The 26,004-nt window shown below is 37.9% G+C and overlaps 1 long non-coding RNA gene and 1 other non-coding gene across 2 annotated transcripts; one reads left to right on the top strand and one right to left on the bottom strand.

Moving 5' to 3' along the window:
• Positions 1–2,716: 2,716 nt before the first annotated feature.
• On the top strand, positions 2,717–24,724 carry LOC121026892 (uncharacterized). The gene is made up of 3 exons (XR_005788487.1): positions 2,717–2,820; positions 10,273–10,317; positions 24,563–24,724. It is a non-coding gene; the product is annotated as an uncharacterized LOC121026892 (long non-coding RNA).
• LOC121040154 (U6 spliceosomal RNA) lies at positions 5,641–5,744 on the bottom strand. The gene has a single exon (XR_005795149.1). It is a non-coding gene; the product is annotated as a U6 spliceosomal RNA (small nuclear RNA).
• Positions 24,725–26,004: the final 1,280 nt, after the last annotated feature.

Raw genomic sequence — 26,004 nt, forward strand, 5'->3', positions numbered from 1 at the left:
ATTGTCAAATTGGTTTCCATACAACACCCAGTGCTCATCCCAAAAGGTGCCCTCCTCAATACCCATCACCCACCCTCTCCTCCCTCCCACCCCCCATCAACCCTTAGTTTGTTCTCAGTTCTCAACAGTCTCTTATGCTTTGGCTCTCTCCCACTCTAACCTCTTTTTTTTTTTTTTTCCTTCCCCTCCCCCATGGGTTCCTGTTAAGTTTCTCAGGATCCACATAAGAGTGAAACCATATGGTATCTGTCTTTCTCTGTATGGCTTATTTCACTTAGCATCACACTCTCCAGTTCCATCCACGTTGCTACAAAAGGCCATATTTCATTTTTTCTCATTGCCACGTAGTATTCCATTGTGTATATAAACCACAATAGCACTGCTAGGAATGAACTCTTAATTTATGTTCCCAAAGGCCTGTGCCATGACAGAAGAGAGAATGTCTATTTTAAGTCCCAGACACCTGGCACTGTTCCTTGGCATGTGGAAATAGGTGTTCAACAACCATTTGTTAGCGGCTTTTCCCTATTTCCTTCCTCTCTCTCTCACTCTCTCTGTCCCCCCCTTTCCCTCCCCCACTCTCCCCTTCTCTCCTCCTTTCTGTCATGCTTCAGGATCATTTACCTTGTTAAATTAAGCCTTCTATCTTCCTTTTCCCTTCTTAATAGGATTATATTAGGTTAAACCAGATAGAATTCTGCTTTCAAGTCAAAATGGTTAAAAGGCAACAATTTCATATGGTTCAACCCAGTAATTCAACTGGTGTACACGAGTTAATCTATTCACACCAGCAAGAAACTAAGACAACCAACTGACCATATTGAACTAGCATAACATGATAAATTTTCTCAGGAATAAACCTTCCAGAAACCTTAATCAAAATGGCCTATAGGACTAAGTGATGTGGCTGTTAAGAATAGTGACAATTTTATCAACAATTGCATACGTGCTCCAAACCTGGGGCTTTGAATATGTAACTGGGCCCTACACTAGAAATTGACTTATAGCATCTGGATGCTCTGTTTGGATGCTCTGCTACCCACTATTCATCTTAATTCACTAGAAACAGTTTAAAACTATTAATGCCTTAATTTCAATGTAGTGTATGTATCCCACTGTGGCTCTCCTCCTTTTCCTACAGATATTCACCCTGTAGCCCCAATCTGATAGTCTTTCCCAGTTTCATACTCTGTTTTACAAAGAGCCCTAATCTCTGGGGGTTGGATGGTGACAAGGAGTAATGAACATAGGTAGCCAAAGTGATGATGTGCCTGGTATCGGGTTAAGGATTGTGATAGAATACTATGTCTCCTCATGACAGGGGCTTGTGTCTTTAATTGAAAGTGTGACCATATAATTCATCATCCAAAGATGGACACTTTTTGAGAGTGATAGGTGATCTATTAATAATTACAGTAGGACAACAAACCGAAACAGAGACCATTTCAGGCAAATGGAGACATATAATTACACTGTAATTTGAGCATTTCCCCAGAACACATCCTGTGAGATACTCTGTAAAATAACTCACTAGAGAGTGATCTAGATAACAAGAATGAAAGGTCACAATTTGTTATTACATATATAGGTTGACTTTATCTCCTTCAATTTTCACATTCCAGATTTTAGTTTTCTGTAGGACCCTGTGGTAGATTCTACACATTTTGTTTCATGATTTCTAGCAGACAGTACAAAATTTTCTAATTTCCCTTGTGTTTTTCCAGCTTCATTTGGAAGCAAAGAAATTTTCTTCCTTGCGATCATATATTGTTCTGTTATTCATAAAATACTTTGTTCCATATCATGCTTCTTCAAATACAATCCCTTCTAATTCGATTAGAAAATGAGTAAATTAAAATAAAATTATGTGAGAATATTTGGTGAATTAACTTTAATTATCGAAGAACAAGGTATAGAGTATAACAAAATCAGGTCAAAAGTCAAACCACTCATATTTTAATTTTGTCTTTGCTATTAACCATCTGTGTTGTTAAGTCAGTCCGCATCTTCTCAAAGAAAAAAAGTACGAGAAAGAACAGTGTAAGTGCCTTCTTTGTGCTAGGATTGTGTGAAGATAATGCATGAATCTCATTGGCCCCCAACAGTCCTGTAACAGTAACACTACATTGCCCATGTGCAAGTTCATAATTGATGAAATTGAGTAACTTGCCCCAAACTTTCACTTAATAAATGGTAAGGAAGAATTTAAGTCCAGGTCTGTATGAAAAATACACGCTGTCAGTCAATAATCTGTTTACTTATCTTGAAAATGGGAATCTCTTGCATGATTCAAAAGATTGTTATAAAGATTTAAAGACTAAATGAATGCCAAATGTCTAAAAGTTTTTAAACAATCTACATATTTGGGTATTACTAGAATCTTTCCCTTATATTTTTCTATTCATTTCTTGATTATTTTTTTTCTTGACTCTTTGACTCAGGATTTAAATAAAATTTTTGGAATACTCATCACATTTTATAACAAGAAAATAGATCACAAGCATTTCGCAAAGTGGTATTTAATTCTCTTTGATTCCACAAGTGTGACACCCCCATACCGGGACAGAGCATCTGTTCCCGGAGAGCGCATTGCCTTGGGCATTTGCATCTTTCTATTATCACTATCCTAGGTCACTCTGACATTTCAAAACAATGTCTTATATTTATATTGGAAGCCTTTATTAAACTAAGATACAATTTGTTTTTAATTAATAGGTCATTCCACCTTCATCTATAAGATGACATTCTAGCTCAATCAGCTGCAGCACTACTTATTTAAGACAAGAGAAGAAGGTGAAAGGAGAACAAGGCAATTACAAGGTTAGTCTCTATTTCCAAAGCATCACCTGAGGCTTCATTCAGATAATTTCAATTAACTTTTATGGAAGTTACTCAGCTAAAACCCCAGTAAATGCTACTGTAACTAGATTCAGTGCTCCAGAGCTATACAACTGCTGGGGAATTTATACCATCATTTTTTTCAAGTGTACGAAAAAATATCGCTCCCAAGACTGACCTATGTGACATGTTCCCCATGGTCTAATGCAAATTAAGATGACTGTGATGTAAAGATCTCTGAGACAAGGGTCATAATGGAAACATTAGCAGACCCTTCGCTACAGAAGCCCTGCAGGGGGCCGTTAAGATATTTTATGGAAGTGCTATAGTGCCAGCCTGAAAGCAATCGGCAAAGAGCAGGAAACATAAGCGACTGTAAAAAGAAAACAAAACAAAAACCCAATAAGAGCCAATGAAGACATCATTAAAAACATAAAGGCAATGAAAATGCCTATGGTGTGTTTTCCATTATCTGTGACCTTGGGTTTCAGTTTTGGCTGTGTTCATCATCAGTTTAAGAAAAATACTGCCTTAGACTCCTAGGCTCACACATTCTTTGCGTGATTCCTTAGAAGAGGAGGGGCAAAGCCCTAAGCTAGCTGTCAAAAAACAACTTACTATAAATTGTAAGGGTAAAATATCCTGTAAGAGTTTTCCCTCTGCGCTCTTGAGTATTGTCTCTCAGGGAACCCACCCAGGATGACAGGAAGATAAAAATTAGATTGAGGCCTTTTACACTGTTTTGACTGTTCATATCCTCCCTGTGTGTTATTTATATTAACAAATTCAGTTTTCTACCTCAAAAAGACAGCTGGTTAACAAAATGCTGTTGAACAAAAGAGATCTCTTAGGCATGGTTACACTGTCAGGTTATCCCAGATTAGAATCACAGATAACAGTGATCTAGCTATAGAACTATGTTACTCAATGGAGATTGTGATCCAAATTTGTGTTTTCCAACAAGCCCTTTTAAAAAATAAGTGTGAATAAGTTCCCCAACTCCTAATGTGCTTGTGTTTATTTTCTTCTGTAGTTTTTTTTTCTTTAGCATAAAACCTTTCTTTTTTTTTTTTTTTTTTTTTGGCTTGAAATGAAATAGGTATTATTTACTCTAAGTGAAGTGAAAAATTGGGGCTAATTTCTCAATTACTTTCCATCATAAAATACTTCATTCCAGGTATCCCCAAGGTTAAGTTTTATTTTCTCCACAAGGTTAAATTTAATGTCAGCACAGACTATCAGAAAAATAACCCCATTTCTTCCATTTGCTTTACATGTATAAATTCAGTCTTTATTTAATCTTTTTTTTTAGTCGAACACTAAATAAAATGTGACGCAAAGTCTGTATTTCTCCAATATGTAGTTGATGTTTGATGAAAAACTTGGCAACTTAATTCTCATAAAAATGATTAAGTAGAATTATACTGGCAAGACTCAGCTATCACGTAATGTTTGGGAGAGTGGATAGGAAGGAAGAGAGTTGAAAAGGAAAGTCTCTTGTTTTTTTTCTTTCTTTCTCTCATCATATAATGTTTTCTATGAGAATCTTCCATAATCAAAATTTAGGTCCTAAAGAATTAAGCATGAAACACATGGGGTTTATTCTTTGTGATCAGTCTGATATAGATTGCTTTGTTTTCCTTAGAGTCACTTTCCTAGTAAATTAAATTATATTACTAATTTTTTGCTCATTATCAATACTTTTTTTCCCTCAGTTTTCTACTGGTGCAACTCTAAGTAAAAGATATACTTTGAAAATCATTAGATTTGAACCAGAAAATAGAAATTATTTGCAGAGAATATTGTATTTCTCTTCATTTTGAAAATCTTTCAGAACTGAACTATAGCATTCTTGAAGCATATACATATAATTAATATTTGAGGATTTCCCTTTTTACTTGATGGAGTTCAGGACATGCTAACCCCAAATATGGCACTTTGGCATATTGAATATTTTAAGCTGAAGGAGTTTGAGAAAATGGCAGAAGCAGAAAGGTCACTCTGATCTTCCCCCCAATCTTTCTCTATTGAAACAGATCATAAAATTCTCAGGTAAGAGGTGCCCTTCCTATGCCAGAGAAAAGGAGCATCCTTATCTCTGAAGACAAAGATGCCCCAAGAAGAATCCTAACAAACAAGCCATACTAAATCTTCCTATTTACTATAATTGCCTCATACTCTCCTTGGGAAAAATTAGTACTCTAATAAAAGACAAATAGAGAAACATCCCATGGTTGTGGATAAAAGTTCTTGATGTTATACAGATGGCAATACTATGTCTATTTTTCTATAAATTTATTGCACAAACCAATTAAGATCCACTTAGATATTTGAGGAACACAATAAAGTTACTTAAAAAGTTGTTTGAAAAATAGAAGTCCACAAATAACTACAACCTTAAAAATGAAGAAATTAACAGGGAGCATTTGTTCTATCAGATTTTTAAAATTAAAGTTGGGGTGCCTGGGTGGCCCAGTAAGTTAAGCATCCGGCTTCGGCTCAGGTCATGATCTCATATCTTGTGAGTTCAAGCCCCGCATCAGGCTCTGTGCTGACAGCTCAGAGCCTGGAGCCTGCTTCAGATTCTGTGTCTCCCTCTCTCTCTGTCCCTCCCCCACTCACGTTCTGTCTATCTGTCAAGAATAAATAAACATTAAAAAATGTAGAAAAATAAAATTAGATTAAAGTATAATTAACATACAGTGTCGTATTAGTTTCAGGTGTACCGTATGACTCAACGTTTTATGCATGACCCAGTGCTCATCATGATAAGTATATTCTTAATCTTTATCTAGTCCACCCCCAAACATGGAACACTTCACGACTTTGCATGTCATCCTTATGCAGGGGCCATGCTAATCTCTGTATTGTTTCAATTTTCGGGTGTGTGCTGCTAAAGAGAGCACTGTCCTTTAAGATTTTAAGACATATATTCTGAAATGCAGGACCTGGATCCTATGCTTTCACATGGAAAAATAGTAAGGATCCCACTAACTTCCTTTCAGATCCCAAGGAGGACAGCCCAAGGAAAAGGTAAAGAATGAAATAAAAGCCTAAAAGTCAGTGTCCCCACTTGTGAGGTAAAGTAATTCCACGCTAGTGAAAATGTGAACTGATGAAGATCAGCCATTTACCAGTAAGTTTAGCAACTCTTTCAACCTTGAATAATAACACATGGAGAGGTGGGGCAGAGGTTCTCTTATACACCAAAGGGTGGAAATGATGGAACATCATCTCTGAAGTGAGTGTGGGAGCATGAGGATTGAGGGAAATGAGATCCTTCTATAAAAATATTCTATCATGAGGGTGTGTCATAAGTCACTGAGCCATTTTCAGATTCTTGAAAAATCACTTTGTGCCTAATTGTTTAGCATAAATAATACTGTGATATATTGGTAAATTTAAAGTATTTGATACCTGTTTCTGTCAGTCTGTCCATCTATCTACATTGTTTGCAAATACACACACACACACACACACACACACACACACACACACACACACACATACACACACACAAAGAACCTTAAATATCCTTTTACATAAATACATGTAAGATGGCCATTTACTTGCATGATGAGCAGGCTCATATTTGTCCTGAGTAAGATTAGTATAGTTCACTTTGCCCAGTAGCTTTCTTTCCACCTGTTTTTCATTAGTATTGACTCTGAAGTCAATAGCCTAGATGTGACAATCAAGAGGCACCACTTTGATTCTTTCATTAGTACTTACCTAGGTGACTGAGACCTGCTTAGAATCTCAAGATGCTATGAGAGGACAAGATTCACAGAGGAGAAAACAACTCAAGGCCAATATCGGATCAAGGATTTTGCTATTGTTCATAGTTGTTCTAGAGTCTGGCCTAAATTTGGCAAAACTGCCTTTTTTTTTTAACATTAAGATTATCCTGTCCCCAACTCACCATGGAATTTTAACTTAATATACTAAGGCTAGATTAAAGCAAATGTAATTCCTGTACTTACTCAGACTCCCTTCCTCCTTTTCTTAATATTTCCACCCAAAGTCTACCATTCTCAGCTTGGTTGTCTGTGGAAAAGTATTTTTAAATATTCTAGAGTCAGTGTCCTTTTTGCCCTCTCAAAAAGTATTTTATAAAGCTAAAAAGATGACCACTTAAGTTATTAATACCTGTCTTTTATTTAATTACTTCACTCATTCAATAAATATTTTAAAAAATTGTTTTAATGTTTATTCATTTTTGAGAGAGAAGACAGTGTGAGCAGGGGAGGGACAGAGAGAGAGGCAGACACAGAATCTGAAGCAGGCTCCAGGCTCCAAGCTGTCAGCACAGAGCCCAACACGGTGCCCAAACCCACGAACAGTGGGATCATGACCTGAGCTGAAAGTCAGATGCTTAACTGACTGAGCCACCCAGGTGCCCTATTCATTCAATAAATATTTAAAGAAGGACTTCATTTGCTACTCAGAGTGCTTGATCTGTTGGTAAAAAAAAAATAGCCAAGATCTGTGCTCTATGAAGCTGATATAAAAAAGATAAATAATTACAAAGTGTGATGAATGAATACGGAGCTGAGATAGAAAATTACAGAAAGGAATGATTTTGGATGGGGCATTTTCATTGGCAAATCAAAGTGGGGAAGACCATGTTATACATTTTTTTCTGATGTAAATAAATACATTCATTTAAACTTCAGTAAGAAATCATCAAAATATGAATATAGCACATGAGTATTATTTAATGAATTAGTAGAGATAAATTTATCACAATTCTATCAGTTCATCTTGATGCATCAGATAAAAGTTCCAAAGCTCTAAACAAAGACTTGTCTTGATGATATTATCAGTAATTGACAATAACAGATTTGGACCATCTCATTTTAATCATGCACTAAGTCTGGCATGTTCCCAACTAGCACCACATCAAGAAGTTTGAACTGCTCTGGGAAGGAATTCCAAGAATGGGACACCCAAGGGCTAGGATCTGAGATGTTCAGCAAAGAAGCTCTACTGCAGGAGAGCCAAATCACTACTCTCTACTGCTTAACCAAGGATCCCAAGAGTTATACGTGTATGTACCCGTGTGTGTGTGTGTGTGTGTGTGTGTGTGTGTGTGTGTAGAGAAGCTATTGAGACTGTGCTCTGCAAGTGTAATCCGAAGATAGTGAAAATCGGACACAATTTAGAGAAAGCAGTATTTCTTGTGTGCATCCAAAATTATTTTAGCAAATCAGTCATTTATAAATAACTGCATCACATCTTTCAGTATTTCTGTATCTAAATACTAAACATGAAGCACAAAAGATGCCTCAATGCACACCAAGTTCATGTAAAGCTGTAAAATGCCATTTTTGGAAGACAAACTGCATTTGCTCTGGAGCCTTGCACACACATGCATAAAAACACCCCCAGCAAATATCTGCAGCCACTTGAACACATACAACCTCCTGCGGTTTCTCCGTATATCAGACGCAGCTGGGATGATTTGAAGATTATTTTTTAAGAATGCATCTAGCTTACATTTTTAGAATGTAAGTTCCAGCCAATAGATGAGCTAAGTGATCCTTTATTGCCACACAGCTCTTATTACCTCTCCAAGAAATCAGCAGTGTAAATATTCCACCCTGTGTCAACTAACACAGAAACTGGTAGAGTGAGGTTGCTGGAAACTTGGCATGGTGTGTAAATTCACAAGAATCCATCAAGCTCTTCTATTATTTATACTGTAAGATTTGTAAGCTGTCTGTAGAGTAACAGGTGTAGCCCCTATGGGTCAACAACCACCTGAATAATGCATGGGAAAAGGAAAGCAATACCACATACACCACAGTTGGGTATTGTTCATTTTGGGGAATAACTTTGCCTATAATGGCTGCCTAAAAAATCTTCCTTAGCAGTGACCCATATACTGTATAGTCATGTGTGATGGTTAAAGCCAGTTCCTTTGTATTTGACAGACCAATGTTGAATCCTGGTTTCACCTGTTACTACTTTCTGATTTTTGTTTGGTCAAGATACTTTTTTTTTCAAGACACTTTTAAACTCAGTCAAATTCAGTCTCAGTTTCATTATCTTAAGAATAAGGAAAAAATATGTTCATAATTAATTTCTAGTTAGCAGAACACTAACAACTGGATTTCATTAAAAACTTACATACATGAAGGTCTTAATTATTAGAAGGGACAGAGATAGAAAGACAGTTTTGGGGGTGCCTGGGTAGCTCAGTCACTTAAGTGTCTGACTCCTGATTTAGGCTCAGGTCATGATCTCAGGGTCGTGAGATTGAGCCCACATGGGGCTCTGCAATGGGCGTGGGGTCTGGTTAAGATTCCCTCTCTCCCTGTCTGTCTGCCTCTCCCCTGCTCAAGCTCTCTCTCTTTCTCTCTCTCTCTTCCCCAAAAACTAGACAACTATTTTTATCTGTAAATTACTAAGGTCAAAACTATGAGTTATAAGAGGTTGTATATTATGAGTTACTGTCATTGTGTATTCATTGAATACAGATTCTGGATATCATCAACAGTAATCACAGAGAATATGTTTGTGTGGCAATGGAAAAGGAGCAGAACCATGGCACCCTGGAGTTTCTTTGCTAAATTAGACCGTAGAACTAGCATGTCACAGAACCTCTATTGTTGAATGTTATCATTTGGACAACAAAATGCTGATCTAAAAATAACTTATTGAGGGTTAAGTAGCTATTATAACCCACTATATGTAAAGGAAATCTCATTTAGAAGGCTATGAATGAAGGATGAGGAAAACAAGTGAATTGACTGAGGTTTCCAGTTAGTAATAGAGCAAAGTACACTAGTATACTATGAATGAGTCATAGAAAATGGAACTGCAAAATGACCATAACAGTTACAATTCTAATAATATTATCTAGTATTTACTGAGCATTTACTGTGTGCCAGATGTGCTGCTAAATGTGCTTTATATGTCATTGCCTCCTTTAATTCTTACAATAACCCTAAGAGGTAGGCACAGATATTTTGGTTTTTCTAGATAGGAAAGCTCAGTCTAAACGAGTTTAAGTAAGTTGTCTGTGGCTACACAGGGAACACGATATAAAGCCAGATCTTTGACTCTAAAGTTCAGAATGATATGACTCTTTAAAATTTTCTAGTCTAAACTTAACAGGATTACTTGCTTCTCTGTAAACAACCAGATGAACATTTTTCCTATGGTGCCCAATGCAATCGAAGTAGTGACATATGAGAGGGATGAATGCCTACCTTCCTCCAATGAAAGTGTTTCCTTTAAAAATAATGGAATGAAATTTCCATAAATCCTGTCAGCTTTGTTTTGAAATTTTCTTACTATGACTCATAAGCATAAAAACCAAAGCTGCCGTGAAAGATGGAGAATCTAAACAAAGTTGGAAAAAATGTATTTTTTGAATCCCTACAATATTGTCAATTCACTTTATTTTTGTGGCCTTGTTTTTCCTAGGACATAAATACCACATTTCTATCTGTGGAGGAAGTGCTGCATAAGGTGAGCCACGTTCTTTATAAGACAAGTTCATTTTTCCCCCAAATGATATGTTATGTCATTCTTAGAATTCTATTGTGAGCCCAGATGATAACTCATAAAATCCCTGCCCTTTGAGTTTGAAGACACTGCAGATTTCTTACAGAACCTATCCTCATAGTTAAGAGTGAAAGAGCAGAGATCCAAGGGGCACCTGGGAGGCTCAGTCTGTTAAGCAACCGACTCTTGATTTTGGCTCAGGCATGATCTCGTGGTTTGTGAGTTCGAGCCCTGTGTTGGACTCTGCACTGACAGCAAGTAGCCTGCTTGGTATTCTCTCTCTCTCTCTCTCTCTCTCTCTCTCTCTCTCACTCTCTCTCTCTCTCTGCCCCTCCCCCACTCACACATAAGCACTCTCTCTCAAAATAAACAAATAAATAAACATAAAAAAAAAGAGGGGTCCAAAGCACCATTTCTGCCCATTGTGATGTCTGGTCCATTACCACTAGATAAGTCTTAAAGACAGGGAGAAGAAAGCCCCCCAGTGCTAGGGCTTGTTGGTTTGCTTGCTTCTTGTGTGTTTGTTTACTGGAGATAAATGCCAAGAAGGTAATTATTTCTTCTCCCAGAAAGAGTCTTGACTGAGAAATGATAAACAGTCCCACCCATTGTGCAGAAACTTGGTGAAAATCCCTTAGAGATCTAGAAAAAACGTGAGCCAGGGAGCCTGAATACAAATGCTGGACAGGACTGAAGAGGAGGAGGAAGGGTGGTGTGACAGAGGGAGGGGTAAGAGGAGGAGGAGGAGGACGAGGGGGAGGAGGGGAGGAGGAAGTGCTAAGATAAGTGGCACAAGGGACAGGGACAAAGATGAAGGAAATGAGAAATAGAGGTGCTCCAGGAAAGGAAAGGAGTCTCAGTCTCTTAAAAGATTTGCCATTATGTGGTGTCTGAGCACTCCTGAAAAACACGAAAACAGAAATGTGGAGAAAACCAGCATAGCAATAACCACAAAGATGGTCTGGGACTTCTAAAGAGCTCAGGAGAAACTACCTGAACATGAAATGTGGCCAGGAGAAGCTAAAAACAGTCATCTACTCATGAGAGCCTGTGCTGGCAGGCTAAATTCAACTCTGCCTAATAGTCGATTCTATATGAAATCAGATAGCTAAAGCCTGAAAAGAACAGTCAGAAACCCCATCTATTTTAACCAAAGGATAATTAATTAATTAGTAAGCAAACAAATAAATAAATAACTATAGGCAGAAGGATTTCCATATAATGGACAAGAATCTCTCATTCGAATAGAAGAATAGTGTTTTGGGGCACCTGGGTGGCTCAGTCTGTTGGGCATTGTACTTCGGCTCAGGTCATGATCTCGTGATTCACAGGTTCAAGCCTATGTGCTGACAGCTCAGAGCCTGAAGTCTGCTTTGCGGATTCTGTCTCCCTCTCTCTGCCCCTGCCCAGCTCATCCTCTCTCTCTCTCTCTCTCTCTCTAAAAAATAAATAAAACATTTTAAAAAATTAAAAAGAATATTGTTTTCCTCTTAGAGCCAGAGCAATCTATAAAACCGTGCCAATATAACTGTAATATGCATATTAGAGAACATCTTTTATTTTAATTTTTGTGACACAGTTTGCAAAAGACTTTAACAAAAGACATTTCAGTCAGCAGAGAGGCATACTTCCCAAAGTTCATGTTTTTGCTCATATTTCATAAAAATTGCATTTTAGAAATACAACTGGAAAAGTTGTGATTGAAACCAATCACTAGGCGATCTCACACAGAGAACTATGCAATTAGCACCGTTGTTACCCAAAAGCTAGTAGAAGTGGACAGGGGAATTGAGAGGAGAATGAAGAGGAGGATATTTTGAAAGAAAATTGGATTTCAGTCTTGACTTAAAACCGGTTGACATTGAGGGCACCTGGGTTGCTCAATCGGTTAAGGACCTGACTTCGGCTCAGGTCATGATCTCACAGTTGATGGGTTCAAGCCCTGTGCTGGGCTCTGTCCTGACAGCTCACTGCCTGTAGCCTGTTTCAGATCCTGTGTCTCCTTCTCTCTCTACCCCTCCTCTGCTCACGCTCTGTCTCTCTCTCTCTGTGTCTCAAAGATAAATAAATGTTAATTTTTTTTAAGCCGATTGACATTGTAGTTGTCCTATACGTCACTGTGGCAATAGCCATATTGTCTTAGTCCAAGCTGCCATCACTAAATAGCACAGATTTGGTGGCTAAACAAATCTTTTTTTTTTTTTTTTTTTTTTTAGCTAAACAGAGATCTATTTTCACAGTTTTGGAGTCCAGAAGTTCATGATCAGAGTGCCAGGAGGGTTGAGTTTTGGTGAGGGTTCTCTTCCTGGCTTGTAGACAGCTGCCTTCTTGCTGAGTCCTCACATGGCCTTTTCTTGGTACATGAATTCAGAGAAAGAGAAATTGATCTCTTGCTTTTCTTATAAGACTAGTAATTCTATCATAAGAGCTCTGCCCTCCTAACCTTATCTAATGCTAACTACTTCCTCAAAGCTCCATCTCCAAATTAGGGCTGCAATGTATTAATTTTCGGGGAGACCCAAGCATTCAGTTCATGATATATATCTATATCTATATCTATATCTATATCTATATCTATATCTGTATCTATATCTATATCTAATTATAATCACTCAATAAAAGCTAAAACCTTTCCAGTGTCTCTATAATATTCCATGTCCCTCCACAACCTGTTTCCTATTCCCAGTACTGCTTATCATTCCACTAGCACTTTGCTTGCTCTGTGGCAGCCTGATCGTGTCTTCAAGTCCTCTGAATGCACTAAGATTGTTCTCATCTCATGGGGTTTCCATTCGCTGTTCGCTTAACATGAAATGTGCTTCTTCCAGGTAGCTATCTGATTTACTTTTTGCTTAAATGCTAGTGCATCAGGAGGGTTTTCCTGATCATCCTATATAAAATAGCAACCATGCTTACCCACCCCCATCCCACCTTGGCCTGCTATCTCTTTTACCTACTTCAATTTATTTTCTATACCTCTCAACATTCTGATACACACACACACACACACACACACACACACACACACACACACATATACACATGTGTGTGTGTATACTTATATAAGTATATCACACACATATATATACTTACCATATTAGTATCTCATCAGGGACCAATGTGTTTTGTTCACCTCTGTATCTTCTATGTCTAGTCTTTTTTTTTTTAACGTTTATTTTTTTATTTTTGAGACAGAGAGACAGAGCATGAACAGGGGAGGGGCAGAGAGAGAGGGAGACACAGAATCTGAAACAGGCTCCAGGCTCTGAGCTGTCAGCACAGAGCCCGATGTGGGGCTCGAACTCACGGACTGTGAGATCATGACCTGAGGCGAAGTCAGACGCTTAACCGACCAAGCCACCCAGGCGCCCCTTCTATGTCTAGTCTTATGTTGGCAGCCAGTTTCTCCAAAATCTTTGCCGGAGTACTGTTAAATGAAAAAATTATGTGCTATGTATATTTTACAAACACACACTTAATGGATCCTTATGTTTTCTATTGTTACACAGAGAGTCTGGATTATACTTTTTATAAATTTACCACTCAGATTTGGGGAAAATATTTCAGGAAGCATTCTTTTTCCCACATGACGATCTTTATAACTATAGCATGTTATTCACCTAATTAAAAAGTAGCCTGAGTAAATCACATTTTGTAGAGTATTGTTTATGTGCTGTACCCCTTTTGGGGCAACAGCTTATAACCACTACTAGTATTTGAAGCTGAACATTCTGTATAGTGAACTAAAATAATACTTAAAGTTTAATTCAAAAGTTAATAAAAACTGCCAAGAGATTTATTAACACCTAAACCTATATAACGAAGTGAGAATTCTCTACACATACACCGTTAAGGAGATAATAAATTATAGAAATCACATATTTGTCATATTTGTATTATTATACAAAATGCAGTACTGATAGAAACTTTCAATTCTTCCTTCCAAAGGACCTGTGGAAACTCAGCTTTGGCAAGGTAAATAATCCCCTTCCTTCCTGGTCTTGCTTTGGTTATTTGTTGCCCATTCCTCCCTGGCAAACTTAGTGGCTTAAAACAACTACCACTTATTTGCACAGAATCTGCAGTCTGGGCAGCGTATAGTGGGAAAGGTTTATCTCCATTTCATGTAGCATCAGCTCAATTGGACATTGGGTGATTCACTCCATGAATGGCTCACTCATGTGGCTGGCAATTGGATGTTGGCTATCAGCTGGAGCGTGGTGAAGGATGAGTGCCTGGGGATTCAGTTCCTCTCTGCATGGGTCCCCTCTTACGGGCCTTTCCAGAGGCTTCCTTTTGGCCTCCTCATATCAAGGTGTCTGGATGTACAGAGCAAGCGTCCAAGAGAAGAAGGTAAAAGAATAGAGAATTTTTATAATCTAGACTTAGAAGCCATACAGCCTTACTTCTGTTGTGTTCCGTTGAACAAATCAGTCATAAATGTCTACCTGGGTCCAAGGGTTGGGGACAGAGATTCTATTGCTTGATGGAAGGATCGTCAATGTCATTATAAATGGAGAATGGGGGATGGACTCTGTGGTGGTGTTCCTCTTTGGAAAATACAATCTGCCATGGACCCATCCTGATTTTTTCTTCATAGACTATCCAAATCTTCTTGGTGTTTCCTGCACTATTCTTTTCCCATACCTATCTACTTTGGGTTGTTGTTTATTTGTATTTCAGCCCTTATTATTAGTTATAGACAACCCTTCTTTTCTGCTTGTGTACCAAGACTTTATCAACAGTGCTCCTTAAGGAGGTTTGTTTTCTCTGAAATTACTGGCAAGATTTTTCCCATAAATTACTCAGCACTCTGAGAATTGCTTATTTCTTTTCAGTGATCCTAAAGTTTTACTTGACCTTTCCCTTCTTTAGGCCTTTTGTGTTCTTTGTCTATCTGCTTCTGGGTCCTGTACTATCTTACCTATTATAGCAATAAAGAGAGTCTTTTCTTTTCCTACTTTAATGGAAAAATAAAGCAAAGATACCAGGTTATTTGCTGATTAGGGCTTGAGAAGAAAATGAATGTTTTCCTTCATTTGGCAGAAATGTGGGTGACATGACAATGTCCCTGAAACTCTGTTAACTTGCTGTTACTCAAATAGTTACACCCCATCCCCTAGGGCAGTTTTCCTTTTACAGCAGATTGGGTATCACACCTTCTCTAAATTGAGCCTTATGAAATTGGCCCAGCAGCTATCTACCAGCCCCAAGGTCCACCCTCATCTTCTGCCCTTCATGTGCCTTTCCATGCAGTTCTGGAAACTATTGGAGTCTGCTTCACACTTCAGAGGATTATGGGAAATTGGGATGGAGGAGGCTTACCACCATTTTCCTCCCAGGGACACTGTGCCACAGTTTCTTCAAGTGTTGCTAATACAGGTGTTTCTGTTACAGAAAGTTCAAGACCACACTGTGTCTGTGTATACTTCCCAACTTCAGGGACATGTTTGTTTTTCCTCATATTGGATGAAGAGGGCTGAAAAGAATAAGGCTCTATGCTTCAGACTCCCAGATGCTCTTCCCAAATCCAGTCTCTCTGACTATGTTCAGCATTAACGATGGCACAGACGGGGATGTTTGTGTTCTGCAGCCCCGCACACATCCTGCTAGATTCGGGTTGCCAGGCTCCCCTGGCAGGAACTGTCAATCTTTCTGTGATCCTCCTGCAGTTCTCCCACTGAGCATTAGAAAGGGAAGAGAAGTACTTTCATTCCTACCCAAGCTCTGCTCTCTCCAGAAGACTTACCACCTCTCTCCCGCACCCAACCCCCCTCTTTGACTGGGATAATGATGGGGGGATGGGGAGAGTTGGTGACTAGGCATTTTCTAAACTGGCTCTTGTCACTAATTCCTGGTAGGAAGGTGGTGGGCTTTCTGAACATACAACATGAGGTATATTTGTTCTTGGCTTTGGATCTTTGCAAAAATTCTAGAAACTAAGTATCCTATTTGCCATCCTATTTTATGTATTATAAAGTTTAATGTACTGATTATACGAATCTGTACATTTTCTGGTAAGAATTTGGGTTACCCTTGGGGCGCCTGGGTGGTGCAGTCGGTTAAGCGTCCGACTTCAGCCAGGTCACGATCTCGCGGTCCGGGAGTTCGAGCCCCGCGTCAGGCTCTGGGCTGATGGCTCGGAGCCTGGAGCCTGTTTCTGATTCTGTGTCTCCCTCTCTCTCTGCCCCTCCCCCGTTCATGCTCTGTCTCTCTCTGTCCCAAAAATAAATAAAAACGTTGAAAAAAAATTAAAAAAAAAAAAAGAATTTGGGTTACCCAAAGATATTAGAAAACATTGAGGAATGTGAATCTTTACTCAGTTGCATCTCTCACAGCTATAAAATTAGATTCTCTTACCTAATTTCACAAATCAATGCTTTGTTGTGTGAGCTGTTCTTCTAAGGTTTCATATGCTTCCCCTGAGATGGACACATCCTCATTCAGAGTGTTTCTCCTTCCTGTCCCTGGAGATGACTCCTGAAGGAAAAAAAAAGATTACACTTCAGAGAGAGTAGGAAAACCTCTCTTAGAATCACCCAGCATCTAACAACATTCTTCTTTGTAGCTGCCTACTTAACAGTGTTTCTTTCTCCTTTTTTTTCACACAAAACCCCCAAAATAGGGAATTTTCTTCAGCAGAGGAGGGTCATATGAAGTTACAATTTTCGTAACACTCCCCTAGCAACAGACCCAGGGAGTTTTTCCTACCATATTTATCTTGGGTGGCATAAACCTGGACATAGACATAAAAATATGGGTGAAGATTTGAATGTGGAATACACCATGAAGGTCACTGCTGTGTGAACTCTGTATAGTTTGTCACCAATATTGATTTGGCTTTCATTTATTTTGCTATTGTTGTTTTGTTTATTGCCACAAAAACCCCTTCGATTTTTGTCAGGGAGAACTAACTGAATGGGTCAAATTCATCCAACATTTAGCTATGAGACCAGGCAGTCTTGGATTTGAATTCTGCTGTACCCTGGAGCCTTCTCCACCCAATGAAGAAGCAATTAATAAAAATTATTTGCATGGAGGTGATTGTTACAAGGGTCAGTTTCACTTTGAAGTGCTCATTTTGAAATTGTTATGGGTGAGTGGAAAGTACACTGGGTTAGATGCAATCCATTCACTAAGAAATAATGATCAAATGTCTTCTAAACACCAGGTACACTTTGAGGGTTGAGGCAACAGCAGTGAGCAATGGGGACAAAAATCCCTGCTCTCCAGGAGACCATATTCTCATGGGAGGAGGCAAATGATAAATAAATTAAAAAAATAAAATATATCATGTATTTTATGAAAATAAAGTATGAGATCCACCCATCAATAACTTGATGACCTTGGAGCTATCATGTACCCTTTTGAGACTTGTTTTTTTCCTCAGTGAGAGTGGATTTGTGTGGATGATCACTAGGTGGCTTTTGGTGTTGACATCTGGTGAGACTTTTCTTTAACTCTTTTCTGGTTTCAGTTTGTTTTTTGGTGTAAATTCAGAATGGCTTCCATATAGGCAATATTCCAGCTTCACTCACTAAGGGAAGGAGAAATTCAGGTCAGGAGACTGGTGTCTGGGCAACTGGATGTGATTCATAAATTTGCAGTAATTGCTTTTAATCTACTTTTTTTTTGTCCTAAAACTCAGACCTGAATAATCAGGCAACTATATATTAACTTTACCCAAAAGACCTTGGACCACCTGTCTGTTTCCTGTTTTCCTTGCCAAGTATCTCTTCTGGGAAAAGCTGACTGGAAACACAGCAGGACAAAACTCATTTCTCTCCTTTCTTTGTTCCATCTGTCTCTCTTCTCATCTGGGAGATCTCTTGTTCACTTCCTCATTATTTCTCACATTCAAGGCTAAATTCTCCACCTGTGCTTTTGATCCACTGCTTCCCATCTTCTTCCAGATGTTGTTCCTACAGTAAGTCCTACCCTTCCCTATCTTTCCAGTATTTTAGATGTCTCCCTCTGCTGACACTTTTCACACAAGCTAAAAGTACTACCATGTCTTCTCCACTGAAAAAATCCTTCATTCCCTCTGGCTAATGCTCTAATATTCACTTTCCCTTCACTAACCAAGCTACTCTGAAAAAAAAAATAGGCTGCATTTTACATACCCTTCTTATCTCCTATCGACTCTTCAAAGCATGGATACAGGTTTGTAACTATAACTACCTTGGAAACTGGTTTCTCCCATATCTTTAATGATGCGCCAAGTATTTTCACCACTCTCTGCAGCATTTGACAATATTGTCCATGATGCTCTTGAAGCTCAGCCCTTATTCATATTTGAGATGTGACTGTGTCATCTACATCTACTCTGGTGTCTTTATCAGCCTCTTTTCCTGGTTTCTTTCTCCCCATACTTCGGACTCTTTCTTTCCTACTTCCCTCTTTGCACTTTTTAAATCCACTCGCAGTTTCCACTACTACCTGATAACTGTCACGTCTCCAGATCCAAACACCTTGTTTGAAATCTTTGTATCTGATTGCCTCTTGGATGGTAGTATACATGACTATGGGGCATCATCCTTGTTCCTTACCTTCAATACAGCCTATTCCGTAATGAACTCATAATATCTACCTCTCCCTTAGCAAGCATGGACTGTTCTTATATTTCGTTTTATGTTGAAAGGCTTCCATCTACTCAACATTATGTCTTTAAAATTGTCCACATTGATACATGTGTATAGATCTAATTTATTTATTTTAACTGCTATTTAAAGACTCTCTGGACTCAAATCCTATCTCTGCCACTTAATAGCTTTGTGATCTTGGGTAAGTATTTAGTTTCTTCATGCCTTATTGTTTTATTTATTTATTTTTAAATTTTTAATGTTTAATTTTTTTGAGAGAGAGTGAGAGTGAGAGAGAGAGTGTGTGTGAGCGGGGAGGGGCAGAGAGAGAGGGAGACACAGAATCCGAAGCAGGCCCCAGGCTCTGAACTGTCAGCACAGACCCTGACGTGGGGCTCGAACTCACAGATCATGATCTGAGCCGAAGTCAGATGCTTAACCAACTGAGCCACCCAGGCCCCCCAATGCTTTCTAATTTTATATGAAAAATTAAACTTTTATAACTAGTTTCTGAGGTTTATGTTCCATATATATTTATATACATTATATATGTATGTACATTCACACATAACATATATCTTTACCAATACTTGTTATTAACCAGAACTTTTAATTTTCATCAATCTTACGGGTACGAAATAGGATGAAATTGCTGTCTCAATTTAAATGCCCAACACCTGCAGGGTTTTGTCCATCCCTCTGTGGGAAAACAAATACATATTGAGCAAGTACTTAAGAGAGTGCCTAGCACTTGGTAACAGCTCAATAAATGTTATCTATTACTCTTACTAATATTATTATGTAGTATGATGTTGTAATGATATAACATACAATTTTGTCCATTTTCTTGTTACCGAATATTGAGTCTTTATCCTTTTGGTATGAAAACCCTTGCCTAATGATTATGTTATTCCATTCTCTTTGACAATAATTGATTTGAGAATGGGCACATGACCAATATTGAGCAGAGAAACATGAACTTTTGGAAATGGTTTCCTTGCTCCTAAAATGAAGTCACAGGAATATAGGGTCCTTGCTTTTCTTCTAGACACTGTGTGTCTGGATGAGATCCATGGAGGAACTACAGTGTTCTTGCCCCTGAGAGAGGCCAGTCTGGGATAGAAGCTGGTATGTTAATAATGGCAGAAACAGAACTGGAAAGAACTGACTTCTTGAAGACTCATTGAGCCTCTGATCATAATAAGCCTGGTTTTCAGCTAAACTCTGTACACAGGTGATAGTAGACGTCCATGTTAATTAAGCCAATTTGAGATAAGATTCCTATTGCCTAAAGCCAAAAGAATTCTAACTATAAACTTGCTGAAACAGTTTTAAAATATTTATACTCCCACTAGCAATGTATGAGGGTTTGTATTTTTCCATGACTCTATCAACACTTGGTGTGATCAGACCTTTTAATTTCTGACAATATTATGGGTGTGAAATTGAAACTCACTGATGTTGCAGTATAAATCTCTGTGATTTTCTATGTATATAATCATATAATTCTCCTCACCTCGAGTCAATTTATGATTTATATCTCATCTCTTTTTATTCTCTCATTAATTTGCCAGTACTTCCCAGTATAGAGTTGAGAGGAAGCAGTCATGGTAATAACAGCTTAAACAAAATAGTTTATTTCTTACATTTCAAGAAGTCTGGAAACTGGCAGTTTGGGGCTCATATGGTCCTACATATTGTTAAGAACTCAGAGCTTCCAGTTCCCCACTCTGATACCGTTGGTTCATAGCAGCCTCCACATCAGCAGTGGAAATAAGGGGGAAGAGTAGAAAAAGAAAGGTGGTAAGTCACAGGCCAGATGTCTGTTAAGGAAGGGCTCTCGGAAGCTGCCTCCTAAAGTTTTAATTTATATCTCATTAGCCTAAACTTGGATTAGAGGTAGATATGTGGGGGAATAACTAAAGTAAGAAATGATCTTTTTTAAAATAATTTTTTGAGTTTATTTATTTTGAGAGAGAGAGTGTGTGTGAGCAGGGAGGGAAAGGGCAGAGAGAGGAGAGAGAATCCCAAGCAGGTCCTGTGGTATCAGCACAAAGCCCGATGCCAGGCTCGAAGTCTCGAACCATGAGATCATGATCTGAGCCGAAATCAAGAGTTGGCTACTTAACCGGCTGAGCCAGCCAGGAGCCCCAAAGTAGGGAATGTTCTAACATTTCGCTGCCATTGAATTTGCTTGCTGTTTGGCAGATATGAACAATTGGATAAGAGATTGACCTTCTATTACTGTTTTGTTCCTTTTTTTCATAAGTTGTTTTGAATTTCATTAAATGACCGCTGCATTTATTTATATAAATTTTTCTTTACATTGTCAAGTTGACATATTATATTAATGTATTTTCTAAATTTAAATCATCTAAATATTCTCAGGATCAACACATTGTGAATCAGTTTGCTATTTTACACAGTAGTTTTACGTCTATTTGAAAAATGACAATTGCTAATCATTTTTCTGGCTTTATTTCTTTGCAGAATCATTAGCAAATACATACTAGTTCCATAAAATTAGTGGGTGAACTTTAATTTTTTGTAAACACTGGGACAGTTTTATAAGAAAAAGGTTTTCTATTTCTTGAAAACGTGGTGGAATACTACAATCTGGACCTGTTGCTTTTTCTGTATGTAGACTTTTTGATAATGATTATATCTCTTTAGTTGATATAGGTCTACTCAGATTTTTTGTTTATATTGAATACATTTTGTTAACATATTTTTTCTAGAAAATTAACATTTTATTTTAAAATTTATTATAAAGGTTCTGATATTTTGAACAAGTTTTTAAAATCCTCAATATTACATATATTTATGGTCTTTTCAATATCTGTCTATCTATGTACCTATCACCTGTCTGTCTATCTATTGCTTCTCTCTTTCTCTCACCCTTTTCTTTTCCCTGATCCACTTTGGCAGAATTTTGTCTATATTCATGGTGCTTTTATAGAACTGGGGTTTAATTTCATTGCTCTTCTCTATTCTTTTTGCTCGTCTTCCATGACATTAATATTTCCTCTTTTGTTGTTTTTCTACTTTCTTAAGTTTTGTTATTTACCTAATTTCTTGATTATAATTTAGATCATTAATGCTTAACCTGTTAATGAATGTTTAATTTGTGCAGTTCTATATTAGTTACGTATGCTTTAGGCTAAAGTAAACGACACTTTCAGAAATATTTTGAATAGGAGTCCAGGCCTCAGATGGTGGCTTAAAGGCTTCATGGTCTGAGATCCTTCCATTTTGCTCCTCTCCTATCCCTAGGGAATTGCCCTGATCTGTGTAGTAGAATATCACCCAACTGCACAGCTGCATTCAAGCATAAGATCATAGCATCACTTCTGCTCACTTATGTCTTGTTTTCTGAATCTAGGACAAAGCACACCTTCATCCGCTCTTTTGGCTGGCTTGTGTAGGTTGTCCACCCTCACCCAACACGCACACACACATGCACACACACACACACACACACACACACACACACACATGCATGCACGTATGCACACATACACAAATAAATATATGTAATTTTTAAAAAGAGCTAATTCATCATGGTGTATAGTTCTTCACCTTTGGATCCAGGTTCAGATCCTGGCTCTAACACTTCAAACTATAGCATCCATCAACAAGTCATTTAACTTTTCTGAAACATGGTGTTCTCATCTGGAAAATGAGAATAATAAAACATTCTTATAAGTTGTTGAAGAAAAAGTTTAAGTAGGGAAAGTGCACAGTTCGGTTTTTGGCATCTAGTAGCATTCGATAGAAGTACACCTCTGTGTACCTATAGGAAATGCCTCAGTAAAGGTGGGATCACCAAATCAATTACTGAGTTCAGAAGAACATGCTTTGTGATTTTCTTGTTATGTTTCTGCTTTAGGGACAAAGGACATTGTTTTTTAAAGGTGACAATTCTCTAATCATGGTAAAGGGAGGTAAATACTTTGTTTTCCTCCAGGGAGAAAAAGAGATGTATTAAATGCTTAACGGAATTTTCTTCAATGCCACAAAATTGGTGGCTATAAATTTTGAACACAAGTTGAATTATTGTTGACGTTTTATTTCTTCAGGGGTTTTTTGACCACATCATTAAACTGTATCACTTTCATTGACCTAATTTTATCATGAAGTCCAGGGGACTATTAAAGGGATACTTTAAAAAATGAAATGAAATGAAATGAAATGAAATGAAATGAAATGAAATGAAATGAAATAAAAGTTTTATTCCATGTGGTCAATGTGATGTTCTTGCTAATTTCTATCAATTGCTGTTAATTCAGTTTTGTTTCTTGGAAAAGTATATATAAAGATGAGCATTTCCATAAAAGGACAGACGCCATAGGTGTTGGGCTCAACTATTCTTATTATTTTATTTATTAAGAGCAATATCTAAGAATAAAATGAAAGGTGCTATTTTTCACAAACTCATTTAAGTGAATTTTGAAAATATGGGTTCAGAGAGTCTAGTGACTAGTTTTTAATCCACAGATCAGTATACCTAAATTTTAGAATTCAAACATCACCCCTTGCACACTACTTAGAACACACGATTACTGCACAAAATATATCAGTCAGGATATGAAATTTTTTTTCCCTTGACTGAGTATGAAAGGAGGCCTGAGAAATGTATCTGTACCTGGTCTCAGGAGCAAGTAGTATAATTTGTTTTATACAATAAAATTCTATCAAAAATTTTACCTAGGGGCACCTGGATGGCTCAGTTAGTTAAGTGTCAGACTCTTGATTTTGGCTCAGGTCATGATCTCATGGTTGGTGGCTTTGAACCCTGAGTCAGGCTCTGCACTGATAGCACAGAGCCTACTTGGGAGACTCTCTCTAACTCTGTCTCTCTCTCTGCCCCTCTCCAGCTTGCTTACTTTCTCTCAAAATAAATAAATAGATTAAGGAAAAAAATAGAATGATTCAGAGATGAAAAAAATGCAATAAAGGAGATTGGAAATAAGTTTGATGCAGAAATGAATTAAAACTTTAAAGTATCTGAAACATTATGGGGCACCTGGGGGACTCAGTCGGTTAAGTGTCTCATCGAGCCCCACGTTAGGCTGTGTGCTGGCAGTCCAAAGCCCACTTGAGATTCTCTCTAGCCCTCTCTCTCTGTCCCTCCCCTACTTGCTCTCTCTCTCTCTCTCTCAAAAAAGTAAACATTTGAAAAAAATTATCTAGAAAAAAATCAGTTAATTCTAACAACTTATACTACAAAAGGGGAAAGATGAGGAGAGATTGTGAAGGAAAGAGACAAAACAGAGACAGAGACAGAAACAGCCATATAAACAAAGTGACAGGGAGAGAGAGAGAGAGAGAGAGAGAGAGAGAGAGAGAGAGAGAGAAGCAGCAGCAGAGAGAGGCATTTCCCCCTACAACTGAGGGAAGTCATCTGCTTACTTGGCTGTGTCTCTAAGATATTAATTCCAAATTGGGGGACATAGAAAGCATGAAGAAATTAACTTCATAAACTATCAGAAGTCTATTTTAGTTAAAATTTAGCTCTTCGATCAAACCCCTTTTTTTAAAAAAGTCTTAAGGTTAATGTTATATAGCACTTGAAGAACCAAGACATGTAATGTTTGTCTTCTTTGCCTTCCTTGATCTGTCTCCAGAAACGTGCTCCGAGAAAGGAGCTCAGTGCCCAAGAGGAACAAGGACAGACTTCACACAATGACACATCCTAGATAAGTATCACCTTAAACAATGACGTTGGGACTTCTTCCCTAATCAATCGTATCTGGCTTCCAAATTTAAATACAGTTTTATATAAGCAATGTATGATTTCTATTGTTTTTCTTAAATGTATTTTCTATATAGAAGTATCATTACTTGATTTCCCAAGCAAATCAGTTTTTCCTAAATTGAAAGTTAGCCTTTGTTGAATGCTATTTTAACACAGAATAACAGAAGTAGAGTATTTTTTGCAAATATAACTATCTGTTTTAATAAAGATGGAGACACCTTGAACTACACACACACACGCAAACACACACACACACACACACACACACACACACACACACACACACACACTTTGACACATACTTTCAGGTAATAGTGAAGAATGAAGAACCTGAGGGAAGCATTACTTTAGCCTGGTAGCTTTCTTAATTATCATTACCCCTTTATGATGCTATTTGCAGCTGAATAACTAGTTTCTCTCTCCCAGCCATGACTTCCTTCTGTTCATCCCTGCAGTGGAGGCAGAATCCTGTGTGTGTGACACTGCAATCTGTCACATGGTATGATTATAATCCCCACACATTCAGCATTAGCCATACCAAGTGTAAGGGAAAGAAGAACAATATCCTCCACACTTAGTTAAAATGTCATGGAAAACTGTGAAAAACACACACACAAAGTGTTCAGGGTGTCCATTTTTCAGCATGATGTATTTTTAGTTTTCTGCAGCCGGCAAGTCTTAATTCAAACCAAAGAAAAATATCAATGGACTGCATATGGTATACTTCTCAGCATCTTTAAACATATTTGAACCAAGCAACATCATCCTTACAGCATTTTCTAGGACTAAACTATAACTGCTCACATTTATAATGCCTCCAAACCAGGGAGTGAAAAGGAACCTGGAAGAAACATTGCCAAGCCATCCTCCTGTCTTTCTGGATGCTGTTTCTCAGTCTTTTTGTGGGTCCTTACCTTGGGCCTCTTCTTGTTTATGGTTGTTCATGTTTACGCCCACTCCCCAGACGATCTCATTCAGATCCATCTACATAATGGCTCCCAAATTCACGTCACTAGATTAGCCTTCTTTCTTGAAATTTGAATTCATATATGCAGCCACATACTTGACATCTCCACTTGGGTATGTAACCAGCAGCTCAAACGTAATGTGTCAGTCATGTCCAGTCACCAATCCCCAAATCTGCCTTCTCATCTGAGTTCATGGTAACTTCATTTCTCTAGTTGTTTTGCCCCAAACACCATCACTGACAATAATCTGTGTAACAAGCCCCAAATGTCTTGTTGTCCTACTTCTACAACTTCCATAGAGTTATAGTGGAGAAGCATATTTTTAGTAATATCTAGTGTTGAA

This window comes from Herpailurus yagouaroundi, unplaced genomic scaffold, assembly GCF_014898765.1.
Source record: "Herpailurus yagouaroundi ecotype Mexico unplaced genomic scaffold, PumYag 28, whole genome shotgun sequence".
Lineage (NCBI taxonomy): Eukaryota > Metazoa > Chordata > Mammalia > Carnivora > Felidae > Herpailurus > Herpailurus yagouaroundi.